This window comes from Ptychodera flava, chromosome 17 (assembly GCF_041260155.1).
Source record: "Ptychodera flava strain L36383 chromosome 17, AS_Pfla_20210202, whole genome shotgun sequence".
NCBI classification, from domain to species: domain Eukaryota; kingdom Metazoa; phylum Hemichordata; class Enteropneusta; family Ptychoderidae; genus Ptychodera; species Ptychodera flava.
In genome coordinates, this window is record NC_091944.1 from 5835949 (window position 1) to 5861129 (window position 25181).

Consider the following 25181-nt stretch of genomic DNA (forward strand, 5'->3'; position numbering starts at 1 on the left):
CGTTCCACGCCAGAATTTCAATAGACTGTTATGATATAATAGCAATAAAATAATCGAAATCATACCAATCCATAATCCAATGACAGTAGGTCGGAATTCGCAAGACAATAGTTGTAAACATAGACACAAAACAGCACAGAACAGACAGTAAATAGACGGTACACAAACAAAGTCATATTCATGAAAGAAAGATATATGCACCTCACACCGTCACTCAACCGTCACTGATGCGGGTAGTGATATAAAAATAATTATAAAATAATATAAAAATAATTCCGTGGCATGTATCAACTCGTTCTGTCTGACCTATAACACACAACATGTATAGACATGTACGTGAGGGGAATTCCGCGGGAAATTCCGTGGGGAATTCACCATCAAACTAGCCTATATAATGGAGCTTTTACCTCGTGTTGTCAGTCAGTCAACGGAAGCAGAACCTTAGTCTAGCTGATGTGATTTTTTCCTACTGCATGACTGAGGACTGAATTTCCGGTAGGTTTTTTTTCTGAACTCAGGAGTTAACTAAAATTGTAAAGACTTTAATCATAACGTCGACCTGAGCATCACTAATAACATAAACATGGGCAAATATATTATCATTTCGAACGTCGTCACCAGCCTTAACTGAAGTATCCATTTTCAGTATTTCAAGTGTATACCATCTTTTGTGTTCATTACTCTAAGACCATTTCCATGAAATTCAATATCTTTAAAACTACGCAGATCGATAAACAGACAGAATTTATTTTTTAAATAATCGACTTCATCTATATCAATTTCACACCAATCTTTATCTTCAGCAAAATACCGTCGTGTTTCTTTCCAAAATTGTCTTGGTAACATCTTCTGGGCATATATTTTATTTGCAATGCCCTCAATCATTACAGACACAGATTCAATGGATGGATTAAAGAAAGTTCACTATTAAGTTCTGACTGATTCTGATTTTTAGTGAAGAGTATTAAGATACCTCTCATGCTACGTCATGGTACATTTATATTTTCATTGATAACCGTGTCCGATTCTTTGAATGGGATTGTTCTAAAATAATGTATATGCTCGTAAAGGTAACTTTTACTGTTGTTGTAATAACCAGTAGTTAACGTCGCGAGGTCGGGGTCAGATATTGTTTCGTATTCCATTTGAATGTTTTTTAATTTATAATTGGGTGTAACATTATTATTACTGACAAGTAATTGGGAGACGGGTGCAAGCGTAATTTCCCATTCAATATGACTCTCTAGTGCTGATGGGCATGCAACTCCATGGCCTGTTATGAGGGATGAGACAGACGAATAGCATATTTTGTTTTATACGTGTCAAAAAGTAAAAGATCGCCCCATTTTGAAAGCCTGTCGGCATCTGCATCGGCCGCGCCACTTCTCAATTTTCTTAGATTTTCGTTCTGAATTCCATACAGTGTCATGTTCGTTCTCTCCTTTTTATGTTTGAAGAGATCGCGATAACATTCAATAAGATTATATTTATTCAAATTGAAAAGTGCTTGACCCTCAAATGTGAGAACCATACGCTCGATTATATTTTTTGCAACATTTTGTACTACTCGGTTATCTTCATGTCCCATTACTTCGAGATCAAAAACTAGGTCGAAAGTATCTGGAACTAGTACTACTCCGCTTTCTAACTTTGGACATCGTATGATAAGTGTCTGGCCTGGATCTGCCTCACTTGGATTATGAGCAATCACATGATGAGTTCTTTCTGACTTAGTTCCCTACGGTATTCGGTTGCTGAAAGTTGGTAATAATGATCTATCGTACCCCATTTTCGTGTAATGTATATAGTAGTGTAGAAGAAAAAATTACAGTTAAAAAGAAAATAAATCACATCTTTTCACTTCGTGTATTGTATATGGTAATGTAGAAGAAAAAAATCAAAAAATAAATCACATCTTCACATAAATATTACCATCTGCCTGAAATATAAATCGATTACCCGTGTCACGAATAAGTCGAAGGACCCAATATTCTTGGAGATGATGAGCCTCCTGGTCATCCTCAGTATCCTGGAATACAGATATGAATTCTAGTCGCTTAAAGAAGTTAGTCTTTTGACATTCCTTCACGAAAGCTAATATGTTATGATATAGATTATCATCTTTGAGTCGGACACCTGGATTTGCTCGAAGGATATGTCGATTTACTCGTCGGAGTTTGCACCATTCCAATTCAACAGAGAAACCAAACAGGTCTTTATTTTTAGAAAGAAACTTTGTAATATTCTTTTCGTCAAATATGCTTGGCCATATATTAATACATAATTTTATTTATAATGACTAATGTTAAACCAGTTAAAAATATCCATAGCTGTTCTCCAACAAATCCAACAACCGATCCTGCTGTTTTTAATAGAAAACTAACAAGGGAACCAATTAAACCTGGTATTGCAGCAGCACTTTTTGCGGCCAAGGTTTTTAACCATTCGCCAAATTGCTTTACAATTTCTTTCGCTTTTGTGTATAATTTGGGCGGACCTGAACCGTTGTTTGCTCCAGACCCGCCAGTTCCTGCTCCCCTCGTCCTCCTTTAGTTACAGCTAGGGCATTGTTGATATTGTCATTCCAAGGGCAGTCAGTATTGCAGCAATTGTAATACCATTTCGTTTAAATAACTCTGTCAGCTTCAGCCTGAGTGACAATTCTGGATCGGAAATTACATCACGAAGAGACCTAGTCGGCGCCAGACTTTCACGTGCCCCACTGATCTTATCATGTTCATATTCAATTCGATAAACAATTTTAGCTTCTCTTGTTATGAGTTCAGCTAGTAGTTTTTCGGCTTTTTCTTTTGCTTGGGTGTGTGTTTCAGGAATTTCCTTTAACTGTTTTTCAACTTCTCTTTTCTCTAGCCTTATTTTAATTTTTTCATTGTTAAGCTCGCCAAGACGCATATTCGCAATCCTTAATTCATCATTAATAGCTCTATATTCAGGGTTTAGATTGTTCCATTTTTCGATTTTCAAAAACTTGTATTTTATGTGCATTACCACTAGCATCTTGCCGTAAGAATGTCAGTTCATCTTTGTATATACCCATGTCTTCTGGTGTCATCTTCTCAGCCGGTATTTTATCGTTTTTCACATCTTCAGAATACAATATACGACTCACATATTCAGGCTCTGCGCTAGAGCGGCCTCTGAATACTTCTCTCATAAATTCATATCCTCCTTTTCTCTCATTAATGTGGTGAGCTTATAAAATCCACCTCCTCTATCTTTAGACAGCTTGAGGTTTTTATAATACAGCTTTCCATCCCTAATTTCAGAATCCGTAGCCAATACATTTAGTGTATCCGGATCAGTAATCTTATTCTCCTTTAAGAATTGCCTAATCATACTTAATTTTTTATCTACTCTAAGTTCAGTCAAACGATCAACCTGTGGGCCAGCCTGGAAAGGATCGGCTTCTGCAAGGGCATTATCGTCTATAAAGTATGTTTCAGCAGTAGCAGCATCATCATCATTTAGATTTGCATCATCAAAATCCTGGAGTGGTATATCTTCTCCTCCTTCTGCCATATTGTCTTTCTATATTACTACAATTATTTTTTATCATCCTTACATATACAGTAAAAATTAAAATGCACGTCTCAGTTGTTGAAAGCGTTGAACAATTGGCCGACTATATCGAAAGAACTAGCGCCGCATATCGACAAAGTTATAATTAATGGGTCGAATTGATATGGCTCTTAATGTGACTAAGGAATTCTTGTAAGTTCTGCTGTCAAAGCAGCAATTCCGGCAGTTCCAGTTCTTTTAGCTTTAACTCCTATACCAGGTGTTATTATTGATGTGATACAAGAAAAACAGGAGTATCAAAAAGGCAGAGAAATATAAACATTATTATGTTCAATATAAACATCTGCTTACACAAATACAAGAAAAAGGCGCAACAACAGAAAACGCATCAGACCTTATTCAAAACATATTCATCAGGCACTAAAATTACAAAAACAAGAAGGATTTAGTCCGCCGCTAGAAAGATACATGCGATATTACGGATTAAATGGATATGAAAGTTGACTCCATTAGGAACTCCGTCCTATCGGCCATGTTTCTGCCAACCATTCGCCCGTGTCTGGATTGTATAACTGCACACGTTTGATATCATTTGGCGCCATCATGATTTTACTACGCTTTTCACTACGGATTTCACCAGGTTTTTCCGTACAAACTGTACAAATTGTGCCCGCTCGGTCTCCTTCCTTCGGAATTTCCCAGTTTCAAACAGATCCTTATAGTCTTCAAAGTTCAAATGTTTTCTAACACAAACATCTTTTATCTCTTTTTTTTTTGTCTCTGAAGTTGGAGTTCGAAAAGCATACACTTTCGAGCGTATGCCGACAAAATCAAGAATAGGTTCTCCATTCAACTCATCTTTAAATTTACCTATCACCTTTTTATTAATCTTTGGAAAATCGGGGGCTATTGCGGAGCTCATCCCACTAGTATCATATATAGACTTCTCACCATTCTGTTCTACATCTTCTTGGACTATATCATTGAAAGTTACGTCCGGGGAAGGAAGAGGTACACTGTAAACAAAACTGTCAGTATCTATGTAGGCTAATCGTATTCCTGGGAACTGCTTTCGAAAGTAATTGTAATGCATCTCATACATAAGCAGCTTAGAAAGTTCAAGTACTGCCGCGCCAATGAAAACTGGCTTTTTATATTCATATTGATCCCTTTTCAGTTCCAGTAGGACACTGTCGCAGGAATCGCCATCCTCTTCGGAAGTTATGAGAGTTATATGTTTCATCTTTGGATTATACTTCTGAATCTTTTTACGACCACTATCCGTACCCCTATTCGGAACGGTTCCAGCCCGAAACAAATTTAAAGTCTCTGTACTTTCGAACGTCTTCTATTGTCTTGCCGAACATTGCATTATTCATAAGCTTATAGAAATTCTTTTCAAAATCTGTCTTTCCCTTTGCCCTCATTTTAGTCAATACACGGTGCCTCTTCGAAGGCAAGCGCCTGATGAATCTTTTTCAGTCGCATTCCCATTTGAAGATAGAATTCAAGCAACTTATAATGTAAGACGTATCTCTCTCTGTCCATAAGACTTGTAATCAGTTGACTGCCCTGCCTAGGAAATTCATAGTGATGTGGCGCGAGTGGTAGATCGCTGTGTTCTTCATGTAATTCAGCTGGATATTCTAAGTCTACTTCCAGAAAACTTTGCGGAAATCAAGCGCAGGGTCCCCAATCCAAGCCTGCTCTGCCTTCCCATTCTAACAATTCTTCCATCGTCATCCAATGAAGTCTGCCCACTGGCATTGCCGGACTCATTGCCCAGCCATAAAGATTATTAGCATCGAGATATTTTATTTCGGTTAACGGTTTCTCCGGATCGTAATCCCCGTAAGCCGGATGATTTGTCTGTAGGTAATGAATATTACACTGACTGATACCACCTCGAATTCCCCTCTGAATGAAATTCATCTGCTCAGCATCTTGAATGAGTTTAAATTTATTACCTGTGTAAAGTAACAAAGCATCCCATGTCAAGCCGGGCGCTGACATATAGTGGGCTGGATCTAACTTATATGCTTCTAAACATGTGTCACGGAAATTTTCGAATATATTCGCAAGAAGTAGAACGTCCGTCTCACAATAGAATTCCATATAATCACGAATCGTCTTACATCCAACTTCGTCCCATACTCGCAATGCATGTTCGTAACCGGACTCAGAAATACCCTCTTCCGTTAATTCGCTATAAAATTTGTGTCTCTCTGGGAGCTGGTCCGACGTCCTCTTCTAGTCTGTCAACCGAGTCTAAATATTCGTACGGGAAGAAACCTTTCGCCCGCTGAATCTCTGGGTACGAAAGTGGTACTGCCGTCCATCCATCCTCTGGCACAGTCTTTGCCAACTTCGCGAGCGACCCAGACATCAACTGAGCACTGTCCATAAACTTTATAGAAAAGAAACGTTTCTTTGTCTCCCTCCCCCCATCAACAACAATTGAGGCACTAAAAATAAATGTTTTCATAAGACACATAATTCCACCATTACCCGTCTTAGCTATGATATTTGGCTCTGGTTCGCGTTCCGAAGGACCCTCATCCCTGATTTCATGTATTTTTTGTAAAATAAAAGAACCATCGTATCCCTTGAGGTTGTGAAAGTAGATAGAAATGGTTCTTGATGGGCGGCACTTTTCACAATAAAAAGACGTTCCGATAGGATCGTCGCCACCCTTCACTATTCAGTATCCAGCTAGCTCTCCACATGCAATACAGTCTGGATCGTTGTAATTAGATCTATCTTTCATCGGTTTTATTTTCCAATAATACGATTTCGAATAATTCTCAGCCCTTTTCTTCATATCCTTTAGAAATTCTGTTTGATTCCTATCACCTTCGGAACGGGCTCCGCTAGGGCCTTCAGCTCCGCTACAGCTACTATAAAACACAGTTATGCCAGACGGATCGGATCATTCTCGTAGATTTGAAATACTTGAAGTCTAACGTCCGGATTTTGCTGCTCGAATCGCTTAAACACGGTCAGATCAGCAGGCGTAGGAAATGGTATTCCATCAAAAGAGTAATCGGCCATAAATGGAGTGTACGTATTCCATTTTTTTCTAGTCTGACCACATTTCTTTTCACGAAACGTGGCATCACCTAACTTTATACTTGCTACAACTGCGTATTGAAAACAATTCTCGCTGCCAAAAGGAAGAATAAGATCGCTCACACAATGCTTATTTTTTAACCATCCTGGAAGTTGAATCGGGCGGCCGGCCCCGAGTAAAACTTCTACTAGAATTACTTCAAAATTAAGTATCTCCTCGAGAACGAGACCAGAACCCTCAACATTGCTAATTGTATCAAGCATATGGTCGTAGCGATCTATTAATTGTTGTTTCACATCCGCTGTGCCTCTTACATCTTTTGTGTATGTATCTTTTAATTTAACATGCAATGTACGAATATGAGTATTAACGTTTTTCCGATCCAATAATTTGAGTTCCATATCTGAAAAACAGAGTACATATTTCTTTCTTTGGTCATACCTTCGATATCCACCAGCGATTCGATATCCTCGACTCGCTTGACTTCAGGAAATTCTTTTCGTAAAACTGCTCCCTTGAATGCTGTACGTAATCGATGGGAAACGTCCACAATAATCTTTATAATATATACTATCCTAAAAATTTTTAAAAAGAAAAAAATAATTATTCTATGATAAGTCATCAAAATCCACTATTTATTTATTTGTTTATATATCTCGCCTAATCTTTTTAAGTCGACTAGTTCTTCCGCATCTTGAATTCTGGTTTATTGGCGTTGCACAAAATAACCTCTCTATAGTGAAAGAAAGGGTACGCTTATTTAAGCGCGGTTTTAAATGCTAAGAATTCTATCTTACTACCTTTTCGGATATTACTAGGTACAATAGCAGAATTTTCTCTGGCTGGCAATCGGCTCACTGCTTTAAAACCACAGTAGATTTCTTGAACTATATCAATACATGTAGCAAAATCGGCTGCTCTTTTAAACCGAAATTTAAAATACTTTGTCTGTGTGTCGCTCCCTCGCTTCTGATAAACTTTAGATGGATTGTAAAATAATACCTGCTGCTTGGAGTGAGCGGCCAGGCTTGCAGCATAACTTTTAGCAGTGCTTGCATCAAAACTTTCACCTAAGGTACGGAATACTATTAAATCGGTAAACTTTTGAAGACTTTGTTGCTATCGGACACACATTTCATCGCATGTAGCAGGATCTTTTGAACCATATTTAGGTCCGATGGGGAAACCACTTCTAGCTCACTGTCTACATATATGAAATACGGATAGTTTTCAATCGGATTCGAACCCACAACATACGGCATCAGTCGCCTAGCTGAGAGGCCAGAGACAGAACCAGTCGGCTAAATCTCCACTCCCAAAAAAGGATCTACATATTCACCAAATATGAGTTTGCCGTCACTGATTTGAATATTGTTTTCTCCGGTTTCAAGTATTTTTATTGCATCTGAAATAGAAAGGATTGCCATTGTCTTATCGTAATATATCTTTACGAAAAATAATTTAAAAAAAATTTTTCTATGATATATAGAACAAAAATGTCATACATATTCATAAATGGACCAACTGGAAGTGGTAAGAGTTACGATGCAGTAATTTTGGCGGGAGCCACCGACCACATTATTTGTGACTCTTCCATAATTCAACATTTAACTTTTTCTAGAATCCGGGGCGTTTCAACGGAGTCGGAAGCGAAAAAGATTGTTTAAAAGGCATTTGACTATTTACACAGTTTCATTATCATATTCAAAGATATGCCTTTTGATTATTGTAGGCGGAATATTCTGACTCGAGCCAGACAATATGAAATAGCTACCTTAAAAGAACTAGAAGAGATTCATAAGCAGTTCAAACAGACTTTCTTAGAAATTTGTAATGACTACAGACTTCCGTGTTTTGGTAATTCATCAATCTCTTACGCCTGAAGTTCTCAAGAATATACTTAATCCAACAATTGATACCGAGACAGTCGGGCCAGTAGATTTTCCACGAGCTTTTGACTTTGGAATTGCATGGGGCTCACGCGATAGCGGCCCTTTGGTACGCGATTGCGGCAGCCAGGGATTTTTAATAGACGGTTTCGGCGAGGAGGAACTTGAAAAAGCTTACTATCCACCTAATCAAGAACAACTAGAACAACCTCGAGTCTCACTCAAGAACCTACACAAACTTCTTAATGCTTGTGAAACAGTGTGTGCTTATAATGCTCCGTTTGACTTACAGGCACTTGATATGATGAAGGGACAAGACTTTAAAGTTACTTGTCTATGGCTCATGTCAGTTGTGTACATTATACTTCAACCAGAACTTATAGATAAAGCTGAAAAAGGGGCACTCGAAAGAACGGACCATGGCAACATGAGAAGTCGCTTTGAAGATCTTGCAAACTTAATATGTGCCCCTTCGGGTTCTTGGGTACCACCTCATCCACATACAGCCAAAAAAGATGCAATAAGTGAACATTACTTACGACAATACATGATAAATACTTGGCCAGGTGGTTGGAAGAATGGTGGTAAACTGACACTTTCGGCTTTCAAGAAATTAAGGCTTTTTCCATGGTACTTATTGAATAACTTTCGTAACTTACGTTAGTACTTACGTTAGTACTTACGTTAGTACTTGACAAGTATCAGCACAGGAACTACAGAGCATTCAGAAGGGTACTTATGAAGTTCTAATAACATTTTCCTCTGGCTCCCAACTATTGAAACTTTCAGGATAACCACGCCATTTTATCAGATAATATTTCTTTCCTCTAATTTTTTTCGTCTTCAAAATTCGTTCTACTCTGTACAGCTCGTCGGCTCCAACAGCACTCTGCAGTTCATCGGAATAGAAAGTGCCGAGTATTTCCTCTCCATTCAGATCTTTTATCTTATAAACTGGCGGCGTTCCCATCCAGCTGCGTACACCACTTTTGAAACTATGAAGATTTCCGATCCTCTGTCCAATTTGGTAAATATCCTTTCCTGAAAGTGGTCTTGTATTTTGTAATTCGGACCCGTTCTCCCGGCTTGAATTCAGGGTTAGCTCCCATGGCTGCCAACTCAGGGTAAAGTGTATAAAATGCCTGCCAATCGTTGTCCTCTGTTACGTCGACGGGTTTCATTTTGATACTTCCGTGAACGGTGTTATTGTAATTCTCGAGAAGTTCTGGTAGAATAGAAAGCCATTCACGTGTCTGTCTGTATGTAAAGTATTTCCACATCATCGTCTTTAACGTACGATTAAAACGTTCAACGACACTAGCTTTTTTGTCACTGTAGGTGTGAAACCAGTGAATGCCTGACTCCTCCAACCATTTCTGCATTTTTCGGTTAGTAAATTTCCGCCCGTCATCTGTCTGAAGTTTGTCAGGTTGCCTCCCGGATTTCTTAATTATGTCTTGTAGCGCCTTCTTGACTGTATCGGCCTGGCCCATGCATATTTGCTGAGCACATCGATAACTGTTAGCATGTATCAAATGTTTTTCCCTTCGGAATGATTCTCTTTTGCGAATGGTGAAGGGAATTCCACAAGATCCGCCTCCCACTGGGCGTCTATCGATGTTACGAAAACGCGCCGGCCACCCGTAGCACGAGTACGAGGTACCGGTTTATGTAGATTATAAGTTAGCTGAGTTTTTAACCACTCCTGCACCTCTTTCTTAGTAACTTTTAGTCCGCTGGCGCGTGCTGCATCATATAATTTTTGTACACCTCCAAAACCAGTTTTCGGGTTGTAATATAATTCTCTAAGAGTTCCTTCGGTAGAACCTTCGGGCGAAGCCATGATTAGCTATATTATACGAAAAATTGTATGTCGTACGGATGCCGTAAATGAAATACTAGTTTACTGAATGGTGTATTTTTAATGTATTTCTGTCTGATTAGGGAACCCACCTCCCGTTCTGACACCTCCATTCCATATTCTTTTATAATAGTCTTGTTATCTGTCTTGCTGGGTGTGTAAAATAGTACTAACATCTGTATGTTTTCCCTGAATGGTTTACTAATACTAGTATATTGTTGAGTCAGAACCCAGACAGATAATCCATCGTGTCTTGCACTGAAACCAAGTTTGACTAAAATGTCACTGCGCTTCTTCATATCTTTGGACGAGGCGCAGTCATCAAGGATTATTAAAGTGTTCGTGCCGGCCCATTCTTTATGTACGTCGGCTAGTATATCATCCACAGCATCGAGTCCGACCAAAAATATAAACACATTATCATCCGTGAAAATGAATCTTTTATTATACGTTTTATTGTTCATGAATGTCGGACAAATGAAAACTATATATTCAAATTTCCTTAAGTACGGACCGGTGAGAAGATCCATCACATATTCCGTCTTGCCAGAATTTGTTGGTCCAGTTACAATCATGTTAAATGGCGGGGTCGCGTACATCTGATCTATATACTGTACATAAATATAATGAATATGGCTAAAGATAACAAACCAATTTTGCCATATTCGTGAAAAGGGTCCGCGCCGGCGACTGTCATGGCTGCCTTCCGTTCTGAAGCGTTCCGAAGGGGCGATAGGGGAATCCGACTTGTGTCAACAGCGTCTGCCGTATTAGGTGGTTCATCCTGCCATTTCACAGCATCCTCTTCCCCATCCATCTCATGTTTAACACTTTCTCGAATTGCCGTGTTTATATCACCATTCACCCCGAAGACCATAGATTCTGTTGCGTATTGCAATTCATTATTATAACCTGTGATTGCCGGGCCCGAAAGAATAACCATTTCAGACGGTAAGAGAAGTAAATTGGGCGAAACGGCCATATCAAGTTTAACACCAGTATTCATTATTGTGTCTTGGTTTAACCTATAACTAATTACTTTTGTCGGTATTGCGAATTTCATCTTCGAGGAGAACGCCGAATTCTTTTCGGAGTTGCTGTGCACTGCCAGTATCGCCCTATGGTACTGCGAATATTTGCTTGTGCGCCGAGTATGCAATATACGTAGGCTTCAAGGCTTTCATTGAGGCGGGCAAGACCGGCCTTTGTTAGTCCCGAGTCTCCCTTCAGAGGGACGAAACTATTGTATTGCCCCTCCGATCCATCATTTCGGAAGAAATAATAGTGTGGTCTGTCTTTGTCAGACAGTATATGTTTTTTCTTTCCAAAAATGGTATGTGTATAGAAAATGCCTCCATCGGCGGAGAGAAAAAGTCATGTCCATTGTATATTGCTTTTGGCATTCGAACAGGCCCACGATTAGTATAGTATTCATAACCATAACCAAGACCTTTATTTTGGCCTTATTGATATCGAAAGTCGGACTTCTTTGGGCTTATATTTCCAAATTCTGCACAGAGAAGTTCATATTGGACGAGATTGTACAGATTGTCACTGCGCGCCAAAAGGATGCCTATTTGGGCAGTATTCCGCGAAGCATATTTCCTACCTGAGAGCCCTTCAGTCGGTTGCTATTGACGACAGTGAACATTGTATCAATTTATTTTCAATAGTATATCGATCGACATCTGCTCGCGTGCCGCTCGTGTAATCAGGTCATCTCATGAATATTTCCATATTTACCCAATATATTTTGATGTACAAGCCATACCATAAACGTATCTGTTGGTTTCTTGTACTCAAATTAAATCGACAACACTTTTTTCAGTTTTGGTAATACTTTTACGTTTCAGCATATTTTGGCGCACTTTTGCCAAGTTTGGCGCCAGTGTGAGCAGGGAACGACCTGCAAGTGAGCAAGACAACAATGTAACAATTTCGGACAAAAGGATATCGATCGATAACGTTCACTGCACGATGACAGTGGAGACTCTGTGCTGGATCGCCTCCGTTCTGTGTTATTTTACAATTTTCTGCAGTTTTCATCGTTCATATTCGCCAAAATTTTGTATACACTACAACAACTTGGCAGGTATTTAGTCTGTACAACTTACGAGACGCTTACTGATCAAAATGGGTCCATTTACGACCCTCCTTCTGTATATGTAAACGCTGTCAGATCGCCATTTTATTGACAGCAGGAGTAAATTTCAGTGATCGGAATAAATACAATGCAAATAAAACAAGTTTCGTCAAGAAATTCAAAAATATAAACCAATAGAATTTAGTTTATCAATCACAGGATCACAGCGCCAATTTTCACGCCATTGTTTCAGAATTGAGGAATTTGAACCGGCGAGAAGTTTGCAATGTGTGTGTACATTAGACGCCATTGTTTTCTATGGGAAATCGAGGTTATTCGCAGTATCGTAAAATGAAAAATACATCTGAAAAAACCGTTGGTTTAACTTTTTCATTTCGCCGTCATATTTTACAATATTTGAGATCACACATCTCATGAATGGTAACTAAAACTCTATGGTTTTATTTTTTTGAGTTTCTGTCTTATTTTTATGAAATGACGAGTTAACCATCGTTTGTGCTGTTGGCTGTGTTTTCACGTACTTTTACATATGACTATTATCGCTTAGGTATTTTAGCAATTTGTCCGTGATATTCTTGCCAAAATAACATTATTGAAAGGGCAACATGTCAAGGAAATAGGGTATGCAACTTTTTCATCAATATTTTGCTGTGCAGTGAGGAAATCCGGCGAAATTTTCAACACGACGTGGAAGGTGGATTTTACTCTCTGTACGCGCACTCATCGTATGCCTGGCGAATGTATATTGCCCAAAATAGGGCGCCTTTGGGCCGTAGTGTGTTGCCGGCTTTGAAGATCCCTTCATCGTCTCGAAGTGCAACGCCCATTTCATGAAGGATACGACGTATTGTAAAATATACATGAAATCGGCAGAATGATTGTATTTGCAGCAGACATTTCTTATCGAAGAGATGGGCGAATGATATACCACAACCAGTAGTGCTGCACCATACAGCAAAATTTAATTGCTGGTCCCAGTATTTCATGTGCGGGCCGCCCAACCATATATTACTTTCTTTAGCTGTTCGATGAGTGATTATATTATCTTTAAATATATCCCGCGGATGAAAAGTAAATTTATCTGTCGGCGTTACATATATTTCTAAGTCCATGAGAACACGTTTTATGTCGTTCGGTTTAGGGGGAATATCAGCATGCTGTACTGTCGGTACGCTCGTCTTATTCAATTGAAAAGCAACTGGGAATAAGTCTGTACTCATGATTCATGTTTCTATATACAGATAGATTTTAATGGAGGAGAATTTTCCATACTTCGGAATCGGAATCGTTCCGTTAGGGGTCCTGACATTCCAGACTATGTTAATACTATATTTCAGATTCAGGTTTAGACGAATTTTTTATTTTTTACTAAGAATATATAACATACTGCAAACAATGGAGAATTTAATAAAGTCATCGGCAGCAGCAAATACGAAAGCGCCCTATTGGAACGGTTCCGAAGGGGCACACCAACCGCAGCGTCGGACGCTCGATCCATAATAGAGACGAAATGTGAAAAAATACTCTGTGTCATCGCAAGTGGTCAAAGCAAGTTATTTTTTGGCAAGGAGATTTCAGTTGCTGACGTAGAAAAATGGGGAGATGAAACGGTAAATAAAGCCTTCAAAATGTATGAAGCGAAATACAGTTCTCTTATAAGTGATAATATCACTCAAAGTTTCATAGATCTAGGAGCCCGCGCAATCAGTCAGGTAGTTCCAATCGATGATCGAGAAAACTATGCCACTGATCTTAAAAAGGATTTTATTCTAAACAGTGAAATAAAACGATTATCAGGACGGATAGCCTACACATGGGGACCCATACTTGCTCTAGTTTCCACCGGTTTAATTACGGGTAAACATGTAGATTTTAAAAAAATCGGGTTTAATATAATACCTGAAATAAATGGATTCAACTTCGCAAGCACCCCAAACAGTTCCAACACCGACTCAGCAAACGGAAACATCTCCGCCAGGGGCCCCGCCGACTCCGACACCTCCGACGACTACCCTCCGGAACCCTATTAGTGGTGCGGCATGGCAAATCCATTGTGCATTTTTTGATAAAAGCACCAAATTTGGCTCAGATGTGTCTTATTATGAGTTGAACAAATTCAGATACCGAGCCACTGAAAATCTGTTGAAGCGTTGCCATGGCAGCCATTTTTCAAAATGGCCGCCAGACAAGGTATTTCTCACCTAGTAAATGTCAAATGCACAACGCGTTGAGTAATTTTGGGTCGAATATTTTCAATCAGAAATTATGGGAAGAGTAATTTACAATTTTTTTTTCAACTTTTCTTAATCGTCTGACTTGTTAAACGGGTAAATACAGACAAAAACACAATTCATATGCATAAAATGTACAATATTAGATACTATCAAAAGACGACACTATGTCAGCAGTCAAGAAATATTAGGCCATGGGCTAGAGGGGTACATGCACCTCTAGGATATCAAACTGTATTTATAGAAGCCTTAGGATCTGTAGAATACGAAATAAAATTTTAACAGATAAAAGGGATGCAATAACTTTCATGGTTTTGTTTGAAGAGTACCGCAAAATCACTATTTGCGCATACCCACGTGCATTTGTCTTGTTGTACTACTACATGTCAGTCATCTGCTAAGCTTTTTTTAACATAACCTGACTTTTTGGGTATCATTAGAATGGAAATTTATTCGTCTTTAAAAATGACATATGTAATATGCAATATGTACCATAGATTTTTTTATGAAGTAGAACCAAAACTTACCTGATACCCCGAAGTTTGCCATGCAAATTATAGCTAATGTCAAATTATACAAATGTTTTACCTCGGCATAATACAAAAAGGCAATGCTTTGTATGATATATGTTTTATTTGCTGCAGGGACATGTTTATCATGTGAAATAGACTTTTGACAGAAAAAAAGATTGGGATGTTATTCTTATCCGATTTTTTGTGTTAATAAAATGTTTGTTTCGCTTCGGATATATGTTTGGAAGCTTGGATTAGTGTGTACGGTAATGTTTTGTTTGTGTACAGAAAGATTATGGCGAGCCGCAGCCGGACCTCTGGTGTTTCAAAGTTGATTGAGTGGCCCTTTGATGCTTGCGTTTCGAAACCCGTATGGTTTCTCAACATTCGCAGTGTAGATTCTTTTCTTAGTTTGCTATTTGTTCTGTGTCGTCACTGTCTACATAGTTGTGTATAAAGCTGAGTGAATTGCCTTTCGTATTCGCGTACGTAATATTTTGTAATCTTTTAATGACAATGCCCCGACCTTAAAGTGTCTGGGTTTTATGGTAATGTGTCTATTGCTTGCAAGCTTGTTTATCGATTCTTTGGGTACGAGAAATGTTTTGTTTCCTTGTTTGAAAGGATATCTCTAGAAGTGCAAGTTAAGTAGCTTCCAGTTAACCTTCAAGTTTTGTGTTCTCTGTTATTCAGGGAGTCTAGTTTTATTTTTCTTTGAATGGGTGTTGTTGCGATTGTTTGTGTCTCATGATGTAGCGTAGTCTCATTTTACGACTATATTACTGAGATCCTGTCGAAATGAATTTTAGGCCTTTGCCTACTGCTATTATTTCGGTGTTTGTTAGTTTGAGCGATGATAGGTTCTTGATGAATTTCATGTTGTTTGTGGCTGAGACTTTGTTACTGGCAAAAGGAAGTTTAACACCTCAAAAGTACAAGGGCCATACAAAATTATTGGAAGAGCCCTTCAGACCAACCGGGTACAAGTTTCCCGAAAAGTGCCAAGTACATCAGACTAACCCAATATTTGAGGAAAAACATTGGGAACAATAAAACTAGTCCATGGGCCATAATCCCAAACCTGTCAATTTTTGTGTGGGCGCGGTGCTGGAATGATCATATTTCATACATCGTGTATTCTGCTCCTAAACTTGATAGTACACAATTTTTTATTCACATGCAAAAACATGGTACCATAGTCATTAAATTGTATTACTCAATTTTCTTTCATTTAACAAACATGAAAGGTAGGGAAAGCAAAGCTTAAACACAATCCTGCACTTTTGTCAGTGATGTCCGTGCTTGGCATTCCCCGGACCTGTGCTTGCTTTTGCATGGCTCGTCAACCGGCGAATATTTTATTCCTCTCCATGGTGTTTACATAGTCTGAGACAACAGTTTAAACGACAATCCTAGACTATTGCCAATCATATTTTGGTTATCCACTTGACACGTACACCCAAGACCTAAGGAAGGTAGTGTTGGGTGGCCAATTATCTGATCAAATGTGATGTATTCCTTCTTATACAAATAGTGACACTGTAGTCAAGATTGAAACATAAACCTCAGAGATTTGGCTCAGCAGAAGATTGGTTTAACAAGAGTCTCAAAATCATGATTTTACAATACCCTTCAAAACATGACTATAACAGCTATTGCATTCTAATATGTTTTCTGTTAAAAGTCTATTTCATATTTATGACGCATCCCGGTAGTAAATAAAAGAGATTTCATACAAGGCAGTGCCTATTATTATATGTCTAGGTAAAAGGGTTGTAGAATTTGAGATAAGCAGTGACATTAATTTTCAATAAAGTTTGGAGTATGGCTAATTTTTGGTCATATTTATAACAACATTGGAAGATATTGCATATTACAATTTGTCATCTGACGAAGAATAAAATTACTTTCCAATGTTACCCCATAAACCATGTAATTTAAAATATAAGCTAAGCAGATGACTTACAAGGAGACACGCTTAACAAATATTTGCAATACTTTGACTTTAAGGTACCCTTTAAACATGACTGTAACAGCCATTGCATCCCAATAGTTTTGCTGTTAAAAGTCTTTCATATTTTGACGTAGCCTGTAGCAAATAAAACATATTTCATGCAAAGCATTGCCCTTTGTAATATGTCTAGGTACAAATTGGTAGAATTTGAGATAAGCAGTGCCAGTAATTTGCAATGTAAAGTTTGGGTATGGGGTAAGTTTTGGACATATTTAAAAAAACTGTGGAAGATATTGCAAATTACAACATGTCATCTGAAAGAAGAATACAATTACTTTCCAATGTTACCCTATTAGCCATGTTATGTTACAAATCGAGCTCAGCAGACGACCTACAAGAAGACAGGTTTAACGAAAACGCATTAGAGTTGGCAATACTATGATTTTGCGGTACTCTTCAAAATATGACCAGTAGAGCTATGTAGGAACACATATCCGAAACGAATCTAGGACAAACTCGACACAAATTAAACATTTTGGAAAGTAAGGTGGGGAGCCTCTTTCACATTTTTTAACATACGACAGTGGCGCTGTTGGTAAATTCTAGTCGGGTGGAAACCGCATAATTGGAACAGCCGTTCGTTTGCGAAGACGACCAAAAGCGTACCTTCCTTTAAAGAAGAAAGGTAAACTATGCATAACTAATAGACGGGGTGCAGAACGTCGTTTCAGGCGAGATCGACGGTTTCCACCCCGTCAAGTTCTGTGTGGGCGCAGGGCTGTCATGATGGGCATGGATCTATATTCGTGCAATAGACCATTGATGTGACGTTGAAATAACTCTTAAACTAATTTATAGATCATGAAATTTATATCAAATTATACAAGATCGGTCTCTTAAATGAATTATGAAAAGCAATGTATAAAATGTCAATGTATAAAACGTAATATATATATAGCCAAAAATAACATAAAATATGATCGTGTTCTCCACGTGGTCAAATTCTAAATGGCGCCACTAATTGTAGTTTACATGATAAATCTCTAAGAGGACAATTATAGTGACATATAAGAGATTTCCCCCCAAATGTTATTGCTTTCAGCGTTCAAACTTAAAAAATGTTATACAGTAAATATTATTATGTTTTTGTATGTAGACCTATGTATGAATGTAGATGAACAAGAGTGAAGGATTGGGTTAAATTCCCCGCACAATTTTCCATGTTAGGCCTTTTGAGCAAGAACGCCCTGCAAAACTCGTCAATGGCTAATTATAAAGTTTAGAAACGATAATTAGAGTGTCAAAATATTGCTCTTATTTAACGTTTCTACTCAAGAACCCCCATCCATTGGCAGAACATGGGACACGCTGTTCTTACACTCAAACTCTTCATACCCGTGGGCCGATCTAGGCCAATAGTTTGCAAAATCTGGTGAGTGTGCCGTACGTGTAATGCACACACAACAGCTACAACCCAAAAAATGGTTGAAACATGTGCATCAACGATTACAAATAAAAATAAAATAAAAAACTCTTAACGGTACCTTCTGAAAGTCTACTTACAAAGGACAGCTAACAGCTGCTCATCGTAAAAAAACATTAAATTTGGCAATTTTGAATCTTCCACTTTGGCCTTGTGGCAGCCATATTGTCAATAATTTTATTAAGAGAACTCGCTTTTCATAGAAAATGAAATAATCAAACATTAAACAATGCAAATGGTAATCTTAATATGCATTTATTACGACAATACCTCCACTCTTCACCACAGAATCATCCGTAGAACAGCACCTATGGGATTTTACAGTAATTGAAGATTGCTATGTTTCAAAATGGCCGCTACACCAGAACAAGTCTCTATACTTATAAAAATATGCAAATAGTAATCTTAATGGGCACTTATGATGGAAATACATCCACTATTCCCCACAGAATCATACGTAGAGCAGCAAGTAGGGGATTTTATAGTGACTGATGGTCGCCATATTTAAAAATGGCCGCCACACACCAGAACGAGGCTTAATCTGTGGTGGCTCGGTATCCAAATTGATTGATATTATGATAATCTACATTCATACCAAATTTCATGCTTTTATCATAAAATGCACAATTGTTATGAAAATTTTGCTTATGCCGCGCCACTAATCGCCTTCGGAATGGGAACAGAGCCGCAGCGCAATATAGAAAAAATTACATTACCGCCGAAGCATCCAGGGAGAGTTGCTGCGGGCAAGCGATTAGCGGAATGGAACAGGCAAAACAAGGAGAAGAAGCAGGAAGCAATGATTAATGATAGTATGACTGAAGCAAACTGTATAAGCCTTCCGCCAAAACAGTGTGATGGATGGTATAATAAATGTTATCTTGTTTTAGGAATTATAGGAGTTTCATTGACTGCATTAGGGCTATATTGGGGGCATGCTCGGCATATTTGTCCCCTCCGGAAAGATGAGCCGCTTCAGAAAGCGACAAAAACAGAGCCCGGAACGGTAGCGGAAAGTAAGTTTTCTCCCTCCGGAACGGAACCAAGTCCCAGCCCCTCTACATTGTATGAGATGGATTAACTCCGGAATTATTTTATTTTTCTATTTTATATACGTGTCAGCAATCATGGATACTAAAACAGTTGTAAACACAATGTACGATGGTATTGTAATCGCTGGACTTATGATGGGATATCTAATGATCTCCGGCAAAATTCTGAAAATGGATTGGGCGATCCAAGTCGACCAAATTTGACTCGGTGACTAAAATTAGGTGGTGCGACTGCTGCCGCGGTTGCGACCAAAGATCTCCTTGAACAGAAAAATATTATTCCTGCAGAACCTTATACTTTGTAATGTATATACATACAGTAAGTATGATCATTTGGATTGAAAGCAAAACAGGCAAACCGGTTACTGTTAATTTTGACCCTTGCATTGACATATCACAGTTTACGAAGATAAGACTTTTACAGTGTTCACTCTTTAATTCATGGTATAACATATCGAGGACAAATACTATAATAAAATATCAAGAAAATGGGCAACCGAAGAAGACTAAATCAATACGTCCAGGTAACTACAATATTGATACACTCAATAAAGAAATTGGGTTGCAGCCAAAAATCAAATTTGAAAAACATCTGCCGACAAACCGCGTTCTTCTAACTTTGGCTAAAGATGTTAAAGTATGTTTTAATGCTACAGGTAACTTCGCTAACCTCGTCGGCTTTTCAGATAAAAATGAGGACAACCCAGTGGAAAAAAGTACTATGAGTCCGAAGACAGCAGATTTCTTAACAGTTACTAAATACATAGTTCATTCAGATGTCGTTGATGTTACTGGAAATTATGTTTCATCTGGCTTGAGTGAATACATACAGGGGAAAGTATCGGATTGTTTACAAATACTTCCCATATGGGACACAAAACAAATAAGTGAAAAGGTCACCTATGACTTAAAAAACGGGGGCTCAATTTCCATGCCATTGGGAAAAGGTTCAGACCATATGAGTTCAATGTGTATTTGGATAACAGATCAGGATGGAAACATGGTCAATTTCAATAACTGGCCAACTAGCTTTTGTATTGAATTGCTGTAGCTAACGCAGCATAAACCATCCCATGACCAATCCTCCAGCAATATAAATCATTTCATATTTCTTTTGCTCTTGACTGGGCTGATAATAAACTGAAAGTTGAACTGCTTCGCCTGACGCAGAGTTCGCTTGCACCGCTGCTTCTTCAAGGATTTCTGCATCTGTATCTCTTAATTCAGCCGCAGCATGAATATCTTTAGCCTGATTTTCTCTTTCCCAGTCAGCCTGTAGTAATCTTTTTTCTGACCAGACGGCACGATCATGTTCAAATTTTTCTAATGCTTTATCATGTCTTATTTTCTCTTCAATAAGAGCCTCACCATTCCCGGAAAGCTTTTGTCCGATAATATTTCCTCCTGTGAATGCCATTGCATTTAATACAGCACCGAGAACTGTCATTCCTATAGCTGAAGCCATGATTGTATATTATTACAAGGTATTATTTAATTTTCACTGTATATAGGATAATCATGTCTGGCCCAAGTAACTTCGGTCTAGGTGCAATTCACGTACAAAATCTCGAGCTCGAAGATCTGAGTGATGTTAAAGTTAACAATAATACTAAGATAGCAGGTAATCATAATAAAGATTACGTCCTTCGTTACAAAGACCGTGAAAAACAGTTCGTTTTATCGCCCGCAACAGCGCAGAAACACGTACATGCTGTAGAATTTTCCGAACTGAAAGACGTCGATGAAACCGTAATTGACGCCACAAAGGCTTCAAATGATCCTACTCCTTTTGCTCTGATGGGGATAGTCAGAAATTCATGCCTTATAATGTACCGCGTATCATCTTAGATATATTGGATAGTGAAATTGCAGGTGGAGTTGCTGAACTGCCTGGGACTCCGAATGTGATTTATTTTGATAGTAATGTTAACAAATATAAATTGTCTGATTTTCACCTTTATCTTAAGCCTAATAACCCATACATTACACTACTCCGGAGGCACCGTGGACAAGTGGTTAGGGTAACGGACTCACTATCGGAGGATGGTGGGTTCGAGACCCGGTTCAAGTCCCGGTAGATCCAGAGTAGCGGATTCACTGTCGGAGGACGGTGAATTCGAGACTCTAGCTCGGTGTTGTGCCCTTGAGCAAGGCACTTTACTCCTAAGTGCTCCATTGGGGTAGTGGGTTATGGGTACCTAATCCTGTAAATGGGCTAGCGCCCGTTGGATGATGGACTAAATAAAAAAAAAAAAAAATACCGATTCACCTTAAAATAATCGCAATCATACCAATCCATAATCCAATGACAGTAGGTCGGAATTCGCAAGACAATAGTTGTAAACATAGACACAAAACAGCACAGAACAGACAGTAAATAGACGGTACACAAACAAAGTCATATTCATGAAAGAAAGATATATGGACCTCTGGCCAGAAGACCAAGAAGTCCAAGAAGTCCAAGAAGTCTTAATACAATAATGTCTTCAGATAATACACTGCGAAGGTGGATAAATAATGGGGAGAATTATTGTTCATATACAGCTAGCAGGGTTCCAGTTAATTTATTTTGGGACACAACTTAAAGAAACTGGGTCTGAAAAGTGTGGGGGAGGAGACAGTTGAATTAACTTTACAGACAGCCAATCAACAGAAGACTGATAATATGAAAATAATTGAGCATGGTACAGTTATTATCAAATGTATAAAATTAGGTACAGGAGACCAGTTTGATGATTTAGTTGGAAATATTGCTATAAAAACAGATTCAAGAACACCTTGCACTATTTTCATAACTATTGATAAAGATCGAAAAGATTTAGATATTTTTACTCATACTCCGGAATAAAGTAGTTCCAGCAACATTTCATTTGTTAAAAAAGATACAACTACTTACACTTTAGATATCAGTACCATTTATCTAAAACGTCTCATTTTATTTGAAGTAATGGTCTTCCGACATATTTTAAGTTCAGAGGAAATTTCTAAAATTTTATCTATCGCGTGAGCAAGTTCGTACCGATAGGAACTCCGAGTTCAGAAAAAACCTTCGGAACGATTCCACAGAAATTCAGACCTCAGTCATGCTGTAGGAAAAAATCCACATACTTACATCAGCTGAACTCCGGTTCTGCTACCGTTAGTGTATGCTTCCGTCGACTGACTGACAACACAGGGTAAAAGCCCTTTATATAGACTAGTTTGATGGTGATGACTCAAACGGAATTTCCCGCTGAATTCCCCTCACGTACATGTTTATACATGTTGTGTGTTTATAAATAGGTCAGCCAGAACGAGTCGTTACATGCCACGGAATTATTTTTATATCACTACCCGCATCAGTGACGGTTGCTATGGCTACTGCACTGACACCTATCGGAAGTGTCGCGACATGTTGTGTTATGGAAGGGAGCTACGGGGAGGGGGAGGAGAGGGAATTTCCCTCCCTCACTGTAGCTTTTTCAGGTAAGTATCCCAGTCATACACATTTATTATACTACTTGTGACCACGAACTTGTTTATTAAACATGGAACCGTGGCTATGCCCCATGGCCCAGCCGCTGATACATCAGTGAGTGTCTCTCATATTGTGTCTAAGTACTCGTTTCCTCCTGTTTCTGTCACTCCACAAAGGAATGACCGTAGTCCTGTCTCCTCGTGTTGTGTCTGAGTTAGTCTTTGAGCGAAAGTCCTTTTACAGTTTACAGTATCTTGGCTACGTTTGATGCCGACATTAGAAAAGATAGAGAAACACAACTATCACTTGCCAGTGGATGGCGTATTACCATTCTTTAGTTTAAAACTCACGCTATGAATGAATTAAATTTTAAATGATGCCTACACTGACAACATACAGACAGACTCAAGTGTTGGGGGTCAAGGTCAACAACTTTATTCCGATGTTGACTGGCTATGAGCCGATTTCCGCCACTCTAGGCGTAATAAGATACATATTCTAAAGACGACAAAGCAGAAAAGAAAGAGAGAAGAAAGAAAAAAAATCAATTTCCAAGCAAGTAGGATAGGGAGGGAGGGTGGGGAACGCTCTGAGGTCAAAGCCAATTCTGATTAACTATTAGGTGGCCTCGTCCGGAGACCGTCCCACTCACAGCCTCGAACCCGGCCCATTTAAACTACAATAAAACAAGTATTATTGTTCACTTAAATGATGCCTATACTGACAACATACAGACAGACACAAGTGTTGGGGTCAAGGTCAACAACTTTATTCCGATGTTGACTGGCTATGAGCTGATTTCCGCCAAAAGCCCCCAACACTAGTAGTAGGCGCTAGCCCTCCGGCGCCCTGGAAGTAGCGTCATTGTCGCTAAATGAGTCCATGCTTGTTACTTGGTTTGTAAAGTTCTTACTACAAAGGTCCTGGAGTAATAAGGAGTGCATATAAACAGATATATGATGGTGCCATTCCTGTAAAGGGTGTGTCTCGCGACTTTGCAGGGTGTCTAAAGCTGTGAAGTAGTGTTTAATTCCATGCAGACGCAATAAGGAGTCCGCGTCATTATCATTAGTGCTGACGTACAGATTCGCCCACCAGCCGATGTCCGCTCTTGCTTGCCTGTTAAGGCGTATGTTATGAGATTGTCGTGAGACCGAGTTTGTCACATCGATGAGTCGCCGCAAAAATGTGCGCCCGCCGCGAATAACTCTTGCCGCCCAGTTGAGTTTGCTGATTAGTTGCTGAAGCTCGCGTTTCGTTGCTCGCCGCTTTGGAAGCCAATATTCAAGGAGGTCGCTTACTTCTTGTAGCTTGGTACTGTCTTAGGACAAAGTCCGCGTCTGCGCGTTCATCTCGATCACTAGAAATGTTAAGCATTGCGTAGGCTCGACCACCTTATCCCACTTTATGGAAAAACCAAGTTGCTGAGGCATCCGTCCTCTATGCACACGTGCGCGAAACGGCAGGAAGTACGGTTGCAGCCGGCTGGTTTTTGGAAATCGAGGCAGATTTCGGGTTCTCGTGTGACAAAGCTGCGGTGCACGGTGTCCTTCGTAGTGTTTTTCTTGGAAGTATTTCCGTTTGCCTGCCCAATAGTTTGTTGTTTATCAAGGTGATATAGTGATAAATGGAGGTTTACGGAACCCCATGTGATTGAGTCCATCGCCTGTTTCTTGCGATGCTCGTGATCATAAGATAAAACTGATGATGTCGTAAAAGATTGTGCATAATCTGGTACGCTAACTTGTCCTTCGTGGACAGGCCGTGGTTAATCAGTGTCTTTAAAGGGACATAATTTGTATCTTTTGACCTCATATGTTGCAAACAAGCAGTTGATAATGTTATTCGACTTACTGAAAGATATGTCTAAAAAAGGTCGACCATAGACAACTTCCATCCCGTTTTCGTACAACGTATAGAAAAACCTTTGGTCTGAGGTTTATGGAGGGTATTGTTAACCTCAGAGTTGGCAGGTCGACCTGCGATCAGACCACACTGCTAAGGGACCGTTCAGTTTTTACGGCCTGG

At 39.0% G+C, this 25181-nt stretch overlaps 1 protein-coding gene across 3 annotated transcripts in view; it reads right to left on the reverse strand.

Annotated features, from left to right (window-relative positions):
- Positions 1-25181, reverse strand: part of LOC139115246 (tetratricopeptide repeat protein 38-like) — a 260249-nt gene that overhangs the window by 22553 nt on the left and 212515 nt on the right. The gene's annotated exons all lie outside the window — the stretch shown is intronic.